The following is a 12,315-nucleotide window of genomic DNA, read 5'->3' on the forward strand; positions in this document are numbered from 1 at the left end:
CTAACCTACATTGCTTTCCCCAGTCTACGAGACAAGGTCGGTAATCTTTATTCATGAATTTGGGGGAATGATTTAAGATATCTTTTATTTGATGTTCTAAAAAGGCTTAGAATGAATCAATAATAGGTGCCTAATTATTCTAAACAGATTCACTAGGTTTCTACTTTGTAGTTTAAAACCTCTTCAGGCTGCAGGGTGAATATTGAAAAAACTGGAAAATATGCGCACATTTTCAAACGGCCTCTTAAGAATTTTTTGATCTTCCAATATGCATATATTTACTATTATTGGATAGAAAACAGTCTATAGTTTCTAAAAACGTTTGAATTATTTCTCTAAGTTGAACAGAACTATTTTTACAGCCCATTTCCTATCCAGAATTGAGATTTCCAAATACGAGGTCTCTCTTTAAGACCTTGTCTATATAAGGTCATGTCACTTAGGACCGTAGAAACACGTCACACGCCTTCATCTGGGTGTAATGCGGAAGTGAGAGAAGAAAGGAGTCGAATATCTCTTTCAGGGGCTGAACACCACAACTTCTTGTGAGACCTACGCAGTTTAATTTTTTTTCCGGGCGCGAGTCAGAACCTGGACTCGGCTCCTGGAATACGCTCGTTTAAGGTGAATATGACCTCTGCCTACGATATTATTTGATACATGTCACAAAATCATCCTAAAGTATGTTTTTTCAATATACTTTAATTATATTATTGAAATTTATTCTGGACTTTAGACGTGATGCTTTGGAAGAATTGTTTGAAGAAGGAGAGGTTAGCGCCGCACGGCCATTGTGCTTGCTAAACCAAGAGGGAAATAGTTCGTTCTGGAACCCAACTAAAGACTGTACTGGACAATGGACCCCGTTACAACATTCTGATGGAATATCAACAAAGATAAGGACCCAATTTGGGATGCTTTTTCATATATCTGTCGAACTGTGCTATGCTAGCGCTTGACTAGAATCAATGCTGCCGTATGCTAGCTAATGTTGTAAGCTAATATAACGATATATTGTGTTTTCGCTGTAAAACACTTCAAAAATCGGAAATATTGGCTCTATTCACACGATCTTTGTCTTTCATTAGCTATCCACCATATGTTTTTCTGAAATGTTTTATGAGGTGTAATTAGTAGTTGACGTTGGTGTCTGTATTTTCTCTGGCTACTCCCGTGCGATTTCAGACTGTAGCTATGATGGTAGCAGTAATGTAAAACTGATTTATAGCTAAAATATGCACATTTTATGAACAAAACATAGATTTATTGTGTAACATGTTATAGGACTGTCATCTGAGGTAGTTTTTTCTAGGTTGTTTAGGTTGGTTGTAGGTTAGTTAGGTTGGCTTGTGCATGCTACTTGAATCATACTTGTGCTGCTGCTACATGTCTGTCCACTTTTTTATTTGGTGGTGAGCTAACATAAATATATGTGGTGTTTTCTCTGTAAAACATTTAAAAAATCGGACATGTTGGCTGGATTGACAAGATGTTTATCTTTCAAATGCTGTATTGGACTTGTTAATGTGTGAAAGTTAAATATTTTTAAAAAATAGATTTTGAATTTCGCGCCCTGCAATAGAGCTGGATGTTGTCATAAGTGTACCGATATCGGGACAGCCCGCCTAACAGGTTAACCTTTCTAGCGGAACCCCCCCCACATTCCACTGAAAAGGCAGCGCGCGAAATTCAAAAAATATTTTTTTGAAATATTTAACTTTAACACATTAACAAGTCCAATACAGCAAATGAAAGATAAATATCTTGTGAATCCAGCCAACATGTCCGATTTTTTAAAATGTTTTACAGCGAAAACACCACGTATATTTATGTTAGCTCACCACCAAATACAAAAAAGCACAGACATTTCTTTCACAGCACAGGTAGCTTGCACAAAACCCCCAAATAGAGATAGAATTAGTCACTAACCAAGAAACAACTTCATCAGATGACAGTCTTATAACATGTTATACAATAAATCTGTTTTGTTCGAAAAATTTGCATATTTCAGGTATAAATCATAGTTTTACATTGCAGCTACAATCACAAATAGCACCGAAGCAGCAAGGATAACTACAGAGAGCAACGTGAAATACCTAAATACTCATCATAAAACATTTATGAAAAATACATGGTGTACAGCAAATGAAAGATAAACATCTTGTGAATCCAGCCAATATTTCAGATTTCTTAAGTGTTTTTTAAGTGTTTTACAGTGAAAACACAATATAGCATTATATTAGCGTACCACAATAGCCAACCACACAACCGCATTCATTCACCGCAAAGGTAGCGATCGCAAAAAAACAGCAAAAGATATAAAATTATTCACTAACCTTGACAAACTTCATCAGATGACAGTCCTATAACATCATGTTACACAATACATATATGTTTTGTTCGAAAATGTGCATATTTAGCGGTACAAATCGTGGTTTTACAATGTGAATACATAGCCAAATTTACAAAATTATCCGGATATATTTCTGACACTCACCTAATCTAATCAAATAACTCATCATAAACTTTACTAAAAAATACATGTTGTACAGCAAATGAAAGATACACTAGTTCTTAATGCAATCGCCGTGTTAGAATTCTAAAAATAACTTTAGTACGACATACAGCTTACGTTATAGCGAGACAGCGCCTGCAATGAGGGCGGAAAATAGTACTAAACATTTTCCACAGAAATACGAAATAACATCATAAATGGTTTCTACTTTTGCTGAGCTTCCATCAGAATCTTGTACAAGGAGTCCTTTGTCCAGAATAAATCGTTGTTTGGTTTTAGAATGTCCTCTTCTCCTGTCGAATTAGCAACAAAAGCTAGCCAAGTGGCGCGAAGTTGTCCATCTTCACCAAACGCAGAGAACGGAAAACGCCAAAACTCCCGAGAAACGTTCAATAATCTGATAAAACTATATTGAAAAAACATACTTTACGATGATATTATCACATGTATCAAATAAAATCAAAGCCGGAGATATTAGCCGTCTATACCGAAAGCTTTTCAGAAGGCAATCCAGGGTTCCTTCCCGCGCCTTGCTGGACAAAGGAAATTTGGGGTCACGTCATTCCAAGAGCTCTTGTTTGACCTCAGATCAAGCTAGACACCCCATTCCACCTCCCACTGCCTGTTGACATCTAGTGGAAGGCGTATGAAGTGCATGTATATCCATAGATTTCAAGCAAATGAATAGGAAGGCCCTGGAACAGAGCCTCGATTTCAGATTTTTCACTTCCTGACAGGAAGTTTGCTGCAAAATGAGTTCTGTTTTACTCACAGATATAATTCAAACGTTTTTAGAAACTTGAGAGTGTTTTCTATCCAATAGTAATAATAATATGCATATTGTACGATCTAGAATAGAGTACGAGGCCGTTTAAATTGGGCACGATTTTTCCCCAAAGTGAAAATAGCGCCCCCTACACACTAACAGGTTAACCAAAATCGATAGGAAAGAAGGTATGTCCGAAAAGGCCTTGAGGTAAGGTGCACTACCACAAATAAAAATAATGGAAGGAAGGGATATTAAATAGGTGTTGTTAGATAGGACGGTCGTTTTGTACAAATAGGAAAAGGTAATTCTATGCGAACAAGATAACTTAACCTATTCAATACTGAAATAAAGTCCAAAAAAGGAGGAGAGGGAAGCCTAATATAGCGGAGTGAGATACGAGATATTAACTTTAAAAGTCCTAAGAGCACAACAGAGATAGTTGTACGGGTGAGACCTAATGATAGATCAACAGTCAACTTTATAGATAAAGTTTCCAGAAAGGAGAAACACACATCAAACATTAAATACACATAGATTTTCCGGAATGGCACAAAGGTATCTGCACGCACTACCAATGGAAACTATCTAAACATTAAATTGGCCAATATAAATTAGCCGATCTAACATACTAAGATCTAACAGTAAGACCTAAAAGTAAAACTGGTTGAAGTAATTGATCTAAAGTATATTAGTAGGAAGGGAGGCAAGAACTACCGGAGGGGCGCAAAAATAGGTTCGACCATTCCACGAAAAGAGACACACACATAGATTGTGCAGGACATAACTATAGTAATTGGATAACGGTAAAAAAGCACACACATAAGAGATATGGAGATGAGACAGAAAAAGGTCAGACAGGTAGTAGGAAAGGATTGGGCGGCTGTAAAAGGAGACGGGACCCCTTAGGTTAAATTGAAAGAATAATTAATACGTTGTGTTGCCTAAATGATCTGATGGAATAATGTATTGAGACTGGAGTCGTATTTAAATTACTGAATTATAGAAGAGACAGTTACCTAAATCTAATGAAGTCTAAAGAATAACGGAGAGATAATTACGATAGAGTTGTGCCCATCAATGTTTTTATTCTTATGGATTGACTGACATACGTTATAAATTTAGCGAAGTACATGGTACTTTTACATTTTGGAGTAGAGAAAGTTGGAAAGTTTGGTTTTACTCTTACGATAGAATTAAAGCAGAACTCAGTTTGAGTAGGGGGTATATTTTTGCCTAGAGGCAGGAATAAGAGAGTTGGTTGCAGTGTTGCCGACTAATTTTTGAGTTGTTGCTAAATAACGTTGTGATATCATTGCGTGATAACGTAAAAACTGCGGCATTACGTAGAATATACAATAACGATACTCAAATTGATTTGACAGTTGTTCAGGTACAGACTCCCACTCTTTTCTGTACTTCTGGCAGTACAATTTGGATGGAGAGATGTTGATTGATGTTGTAAGTTCTGTTCAAGATCAAACATTTGTGAACAACTATATTCATTGGGTTTGGCTTGTCGAACCCGTACTACTGCTGCTGTCTGCCAGCCAATAATGATTTGCAATTCGCTGAAATTGCTGCTGCCCGGGCACGGGCTGAGCGCCTGCTGCTGACGTCACTCACAATGCACTTTTGCAGCCAGGCAATGATGTTGTGACTGAGGGTGTGACAGAGAAAATTGTTTGAGAAAATTGTTTGTTTCATTTAGAGGGAAAATGCGTGCATTATAGCTTTTGAGTCACTTTTCAAAAGTTGCTAAAAGTTCATACATTTTTAAAAGTAGCTAAATTTGTCAGGGTAGTATGAAAAGATGCTAAATCTAGCAACAAAATTGCTAGGTGGGATTCACTGGTTGATGGCGCTCACTGGGCTATATTTGGCTGTAAGAGAGGGAGGTCTGAATAGTTGAATCGTGAAAGTTTGGTGATAGTTTCTGGTTATTGATTTTTGTTTTGATTGTTTAGGTAAAACCAGTGCAATTGAACAGGAAGTTAATGTATACTAACATTATAATCTGTTTCCATTACGTGGAACCATGACAGGTCCGCAAAGTGGATTACAGGTTGAGTTAATTTTGTTTTAAAGGGACAGTGCACGTTAATCACAGTTGTGGGTGTCTAATGGCAGGATATTCATATTAAGCATTTTGGGAGACTGTTTTGAAGACAGATTGAATGGGATTTAATGTTACAAAGCAAGCTTGGAGCGCACGTTCAATTAAGCACAATGAACCATTGAGGAAATGTAAAACTAATGATTGGAGGCAGTACAATGGAATTAGAATGCTGACAAAGTGGTTTTTCTTCAATGTGTCTAATATAGTATGGAACACGACTGGAAAAGAGTGGTATAACCTTTGACCTCTATCATGGCTTTCCCTTGTGGTCTGATCAGCCTCATGGGAGGGCCATTTGGATAATGAATTTGAGGTCATTTGTGATACTGATTTTAAGGTAAATTGAGTAATTGATAATTATGAATGAGTTTATAGTACTTTGACATAGTTGTAATTTTAACCAATGAGAAGAAAGAAAAGGCATAACCTTGGATTAATGGTAGACTTATGTTAAGTATTTAGAACCTAATCCAGGCCAACAGGACAGGGATATATGACATCTGTGGTGATTCAGGATTATTGATAGGATCGAGATAACCTTAATCAACCTATGTAAGGACTTTAGAGATTGCCACCATAGACATGTTTTTCTAAAATCCATGAGTTCAGATAATGCCAAACAGTGAGACACTTAGTCAATAGTTGGTAACGACCCATATTTGATACTGACTGCTATGAGAAAGAGCGAAAGACAGATAGGAGGAAGGGCAGACGGAGGAGCCCTCCCCGCACTGCTGAGACCTTGAAGGTTTGAGAGCAGAGAGGAGAAAGTGGAAAAGGGGGGCCAGAAAATGAGCAAGATAGGAGTGACACAGAATGGGTAGATAACAGTTACCGAGTGGAGACAAAAGGGGAATGAAAGCTTAGTTGGTTTCAGGAACTAAGGTGTTAAACACGGAAACATTGCCCAGAAATTATTCGGCACAGGAGGATATAAATAATAATATAAATAATAATAATATATAATATATAGAAATAGGAGCATTGACTAGTGCCTGTGAAAAAAGGAGAGAAAGGTTCCTGTTTACATAGATAAGCACATATACATCTAAGACCATACAAAGCAGCACAGGTAACTCTTAACACCCCGGCCGTCCTACAATCTAAACTAGATGCCCTCAATCTCACACAAATTATCAAGGAACCTACCAGGTACAACCCTAAATCCGTAACCATGGGCACCCTCTTAGATATCATCCTGACCAACTTGCCCTCTAAATACACCTCTGCTGTCTTCAACCAGGATCTCAGCAATCACTGCCTCATTGCCTGCTTACGTAATGGGTACGCGGTCAAACGACCACCCCTCAAAACTGTCAAACGCTCCCTAAAACAGTTCAGTGAGCAGGCCTTTCTAATCGACCTGGCCCGGGTGTCCTGGAAAGATATTGACCTCATCCCGTCAGTAGAGGATGCCTGGTTGCTCTTCAAAAGCGATTTCCTCACCATCATAAATAAGCATGCCCCATTCAAAAAAATGTAGAACTAAGAACAGATATAGCCCTTGGTTCACTCCAGACCTGACCAGCACAAAAAACATCCTGTGGCGTTCTGCATTAGCATCGAATAGCCCCCACGATATGCACATTTTTCAGGGAAGTTAGGAACCAACATACACAGGCAGTTAGGAAAGCAAAGGCTAGCTTTTTCAAACAGAAATTTGCATCCTGTAGCACAAATTCCAAAAAGTTCTGGGACACTGTAAAGTCAATGGATAATAAGAGCACTGCCTCCCAGCTGCCCACTGCACTGAGGCTAGGAAACACTGTCACCACCGATAAATATACGATAATCAAGAATTTCAATACGATTTTTTCTACGGCTGGCCATGCTTTCCACCTGGCTACCCCTACCCCAGTCAACAGCTCTGCACCCCCCACAGCAACTTGCCCATGCCTTCCCCATTTCTCCTTCACCCAAATCCAGACAGCTGATGTTCTGAAAGAGCTGCACAATCTGGATTCCTACAAATCAGCTGGGCTAGACAATCTGGACCCTCTCTTTCTAAAATCATCCGCCACAGTTGTTGCAACCCCTATTACTAGCCTGTTCAATCTCTCTTTCACATCGTCTGAGATCCCTAAAGATTGGAAAGCTGCCGTGGTCATCCCCCTCTTCAAAGGGGGAGACACTTTAGACCCAAACTGTTACAGACCTATATCTATCCTACCCTGCCTTTCTAAGGTCTTCGAAAGCCAAGTTAACAAACAGATCACCGACCATTTCGAATCCCACCGTACCTTCTCCGCTATGCAATCTGGTTTCCGAACTGGTCATGGGTGCACCTCCGCCACGTTCAAGGTCCTAAACGATATCATAACCGCCATCGATAAAAGACAATACTGTGCAGCCGTCTTCATCGACCTGGCCAAGGCTTTCGACTCTGTCAATTACCACATTCTTATCGGCAGACTCAACAGCCTTGGTTTCTCAAATGACTGCCTCGCCTGGTTCACCAACTACTTCTCAGACAGAGTTTAGTGTGTCAAATCAGAGGGCCTTTATTCCATGGGGGTGCCACAGGGTTCAATTGTCGGTCCGACTCTCTTCTCTGTATACATCAATGATGTCGCTCTTGCTGCTGGTGATTCTCTGATCCACCTCTACGCAGACGACACCATTTTGTATACATCTGGCCCTTCTTTGGACACTGTGTTAACAAACCTCCAGACGAGCTCCGATGCCATACAACACTCCTTCCGTGATCTCCAACTGCTCTTAAATGCAAATAAAACTAAATGCATGCTCTTCTACCGATCGCTGCCAGCACCCGCCCGCCCGTCCAGCATCACTACTCTGGACGGTTCTGACTTTCAGTATGTGGGACAACTACAAATACCTAGGTGTCTGGTCAGACTGTAAACTCTCCTTCCAGACTCGCATTAAGCAACTCTAATCCAAAATACATTTTAGAATCGGCTTCCTATTTCTCAACAAAGCATCCTTCACTCATGCTGCTAAACATACCCCCGTAAAACTGCTGCCAAACATACCCCCGCCATCTTGGCGATGTCATCTACAAAATAGCTTCCAATACTCTACTCAGCAAATTGGATGCAGTCTATCACAGTGTCATCCGCTTTGTCACCAAAGCCCCATATACTACCCATATACTACCCACCACTGCGACCTGTGTGTGCTCGTTGGTTGACCCTCGCTTCATTTTCGACGCCAAACCCAATGGCTCCAGGTCATCTATAAGTCTTTGCAAGGTAAAGCCCCACCTTATCTCAGCTCACTGGTCACCATAGCAGCACCCACCCATAGAACGCGCTCCAGCAGGTATATTTCACTGGTCATCCCCAAAGCCAACTCCTACTTTGGCCGCCTTTCCTTCTCTGCTGCCAATGACTGGAACGAATTGCAAAAAATCACTGGAGTTGGAGACTCATATCTCCCTCTCTAACTTTAAGCATTAGCTGTCAGAGCAGCTTACCAATCATTGCACCTATACACAGCCCATCTATAAATAGCCCACCCAACTACCTCTTCCCAATATTATTAATTCTTTTTTTGCTCCTTTCCACCCCAGTATCTCTACTTGCACGTTCATCTTCTGCACATCTATCACTCCTGTGTTTAATTGCTAAATTGTAATTTTTTCACCACTATGGCCTTTTTATTGCCTTACCTCCCTAATCTTAATACATTTTCACACACTGTATACAGTCGTGGCCAAACTTTTGAGAATGACACAAATATACATTTTCACAAAGTCTGCTGACTCAGTTTGTATGATGGAAATTTGCATATACTCCAGAATGTTATGAAGAGTGATTTGCCATGCAAATTAACTGAATCCAAAAAAAAACATTTCCACTGCATTTCAGCCCTGCCACAAAAGGACCAGCTGACAAAAGGACCGTGCTTCTACACCTGCATTGCTTGCTGTTTGGGAGTTTTAGGCTGGGTTTCTATACAGCACTTTGAGATATCAGCTGATGTAAGAAGGGCTATATAAATAAATTTGATTTGATTTGACATCATATGTCAGTGATTCTCTCGTTAACACAGGTGTGAGTGTTGACGAGGACAAAGCTGGAGATCACTCTGTCATGCTGATTGAGTTCGAATAACAGACTGGAAGCTTCAAAAGGAGTGTGGTGGTTGGAATCATTGTTCTTCCTCTGTCATCCATGGTTACCTGCAAGGAAACACGTGCTGTCATCATTGCTTTGCACAAAAAGGGCTTTGCACAGGCAAGGATTTTGCTGCCAGTAAGATTGCACCTAAATCAAACATTTATCGGATCATTAACAACTTCAAGGAGAGCGGTTCAATTGTTGTGAAGAAGGCTTCAGGGCGCCCAAGAAAGTCCAGCAAGCGCCAAGACTGTCTCCTAAAGTTGATTCAGCTGCGGGATCGGGGCACCACCAGGACAGAGCTTGCTCAGGAATGGCAGCAGGCAGGTGTGAGAGCATCTGCATGCACAGTGAGGCAAAGACTTTTGGAGGATGGCCTGGTGTCAAGAAGGGCAGCAAAGAAGCCACTTCTCTCCAGGAAAAACATCAGGGACAGACTGATATTCTGCAAACGGTACAGGGATTGGACTGCTGAGGACTGGGGTAATGTAATTTTCTCTGATGAATCCCCTTTCCGATTGTTTGGGGCATCCGGAAAAAAGCTTGTCCGGAGAAGACAAGGTGAGCGCTACCATCAGTCCTGTGTCATGCCAACAGTAAAGCATCCTGAGACCATTCATGTGTGGGGTTGCTTCTCAGCCAAGGGAGTGGGCTCACTCACAATTTTGCCTAAGAACACAGCCATGAATAAAGAATTGTACCAACACATCCTCGGAGAGCAACTTCTCCCAACCATCCAAGAACAGTTTGGTGACGAACAATGCCTTTTCCAGCATGATGGAGCACCTTGCCATAAAGCAAAAGTGATAACTAAGTCGCTCGGGGAACAAAACATCGATATTTTGGGTCCATGGCCAGGAAACTCCCCAGACCTTAATCCCATTGAGAACTTGTGGTCAATCCTCAAGAGGCGGGTGGACAAACAAAAACCCACAAATTCTGACAAACTCCAAGTATTGATTATGCAAGAATGGGGGTCTTGAAAAAGTGGGTCAACACTGCAAATATTGAGTCTTTGCATCAACTTTGTGTAATTATCAATAAAAGCCTTTGACACTTATGAAATTCTTGTAATTATACTTCAGTATTCCATAGTAACATCTGACAAAAATATCTAAAGACACAGAAGCAGCAAACTTTTTGGAAATTAATATTTGTGTCATTCTCAAACCTTTTGGCCACGACTGTATAGATTTTTCAAATTGTGTTATTGACTGTATGTTTGTTTATGTGTAACTCTGCTCGGCATCCGACCTGGTGCCAAGCTTCGTGCCATCCAGGACCTACATACTAGGCCGTGTCAGTGGAAGGCCCCAAAAATGGTTTGTCTATGGAGTGTGTACCGAATCCACTCACTTGAAGGGGTGTCCACATACTTTTTTTTTTATATATATAGTGTATATGTACATATCTGCCTCGTACCCATTGACTTGGTACTGGTACCATTTGTATATTGCCAAGTTATCGTTTCTCATTGTGCATTTTGTGTGTGTGTGGGTGTGTGTACTTGCATGTGTCTGTGTGTATGCGAGTGTGCGTGTGTTCAGTATGATGACAGTATCTTTCTGTGAGCAGGTTCGTACAGGAGGTAAATTCTAGGCTTCGAACAGTGTTCTCAACTACTCCCCCCCCCCCCCCCGTCTCTCTCCTCTCCCTCCTTCAGCTGACATAAAGGGGCTGTTGAAAGGAAAAACAATCACTCAGGGACAGATGGGATGATGTGTTGGATAAAAGAAACAATGGAAGGACACTCCCCTTCCTGCACCTAGGTCAAGGCTCTTTTAACTCTCCTTCTCTGTCTCCCCTTCAGGCATAATGTTATCTCTGTCTCTCCTTCAGGCATAATGTTATCTCTCTCTCTCTCTCCCACCCACCCGCTCTGTCTCCCCTTCAGGCATAATGTTATCTCTGTCTCTCTCTCTCTTTTGTACTTTTCTACTGTGATGGAAACACTCTCAGGGTTGTACTGCTATTGGCACAAAGTCATCAGATTTTCCATTGATCCCCCAATTGAAACATGTTTTTACAGAAGCTGATGCAAAGAAATGTTGGTAACACTTCACATAGAAAAAGAGAGAGAGAGAGACAGAGGGAGGGAGAGATTAAAAGGTGAATGTGCAGGAAAGGGAGCAGCCTCACACAAGCCTAAGATCACCATATGCAATGCCAAGTGTCAGCTGGAACGGTGTAAAGCTCGCCGCCATTGGACTCTGGAGCAGTGGAAACACGTTCTCTGGAGTAATGAATCACGCTTCACCTTCTGGCATTCCGACAGATGAATCTGGGTTCGGCGGATGCCAGGAGAACATTACCTGCCCCAATGCATAGTGCCAACTGTGAAGTTTGGTGGAGGAGGAATAATTGTCTGGGAATGTTTTTCATGGTTCAGGCCCCTTAGTTCCAGTGAAGGGGAAATCTTAACCCTACAGGAAACAATGACATTCTAGATGATTCTATGCTTCCATGTTTGTGGAATAGTTCAGGCAAGGCCCTTTCCTGTTTCAGCATGACAATGCCCCCATGCACAAAGCGAGGTCTATACAGAATTGGTTTGTCGATATTGTTGTGGAAGAACTTGAATGGCACAGAGTCCTGACCTCAACCCCATCGAATACCTTTGGGATGAATTGGAACACCGACTGCTAGCCAGGCCTAATCGCCCAACATCAGTCCTCGACCTCACTAATGCTCTTGTGACTGAATGGAAGCAAGTCCCCGCAGTAATGTTCCAACATCTAGTGGAAAGCCTTCCCAGAAGAGTGGAGGCTGTTATAGCAGCAAAGGGGGCACAACTCCATATTAATGCCCATGATGTTGGAATGAGACGTTCGAC

The sequence above is a fragment of the Salvelinus namaycush genome, chromosome 12 (genome assembly GCF_016432855.1).
Source record: "Salvelinus namaycush isolate Seneca chromosome 12, SaNama_1.0, whole genome shotgun sequence".
Taxonomy (NCBI): domain Eukaryota; kingdom Metazoa; phylum Chordata; class Actinopteri; order Salmoniformes; family Salmonidae; genus Salvelinus; species Salvelinus namaycush.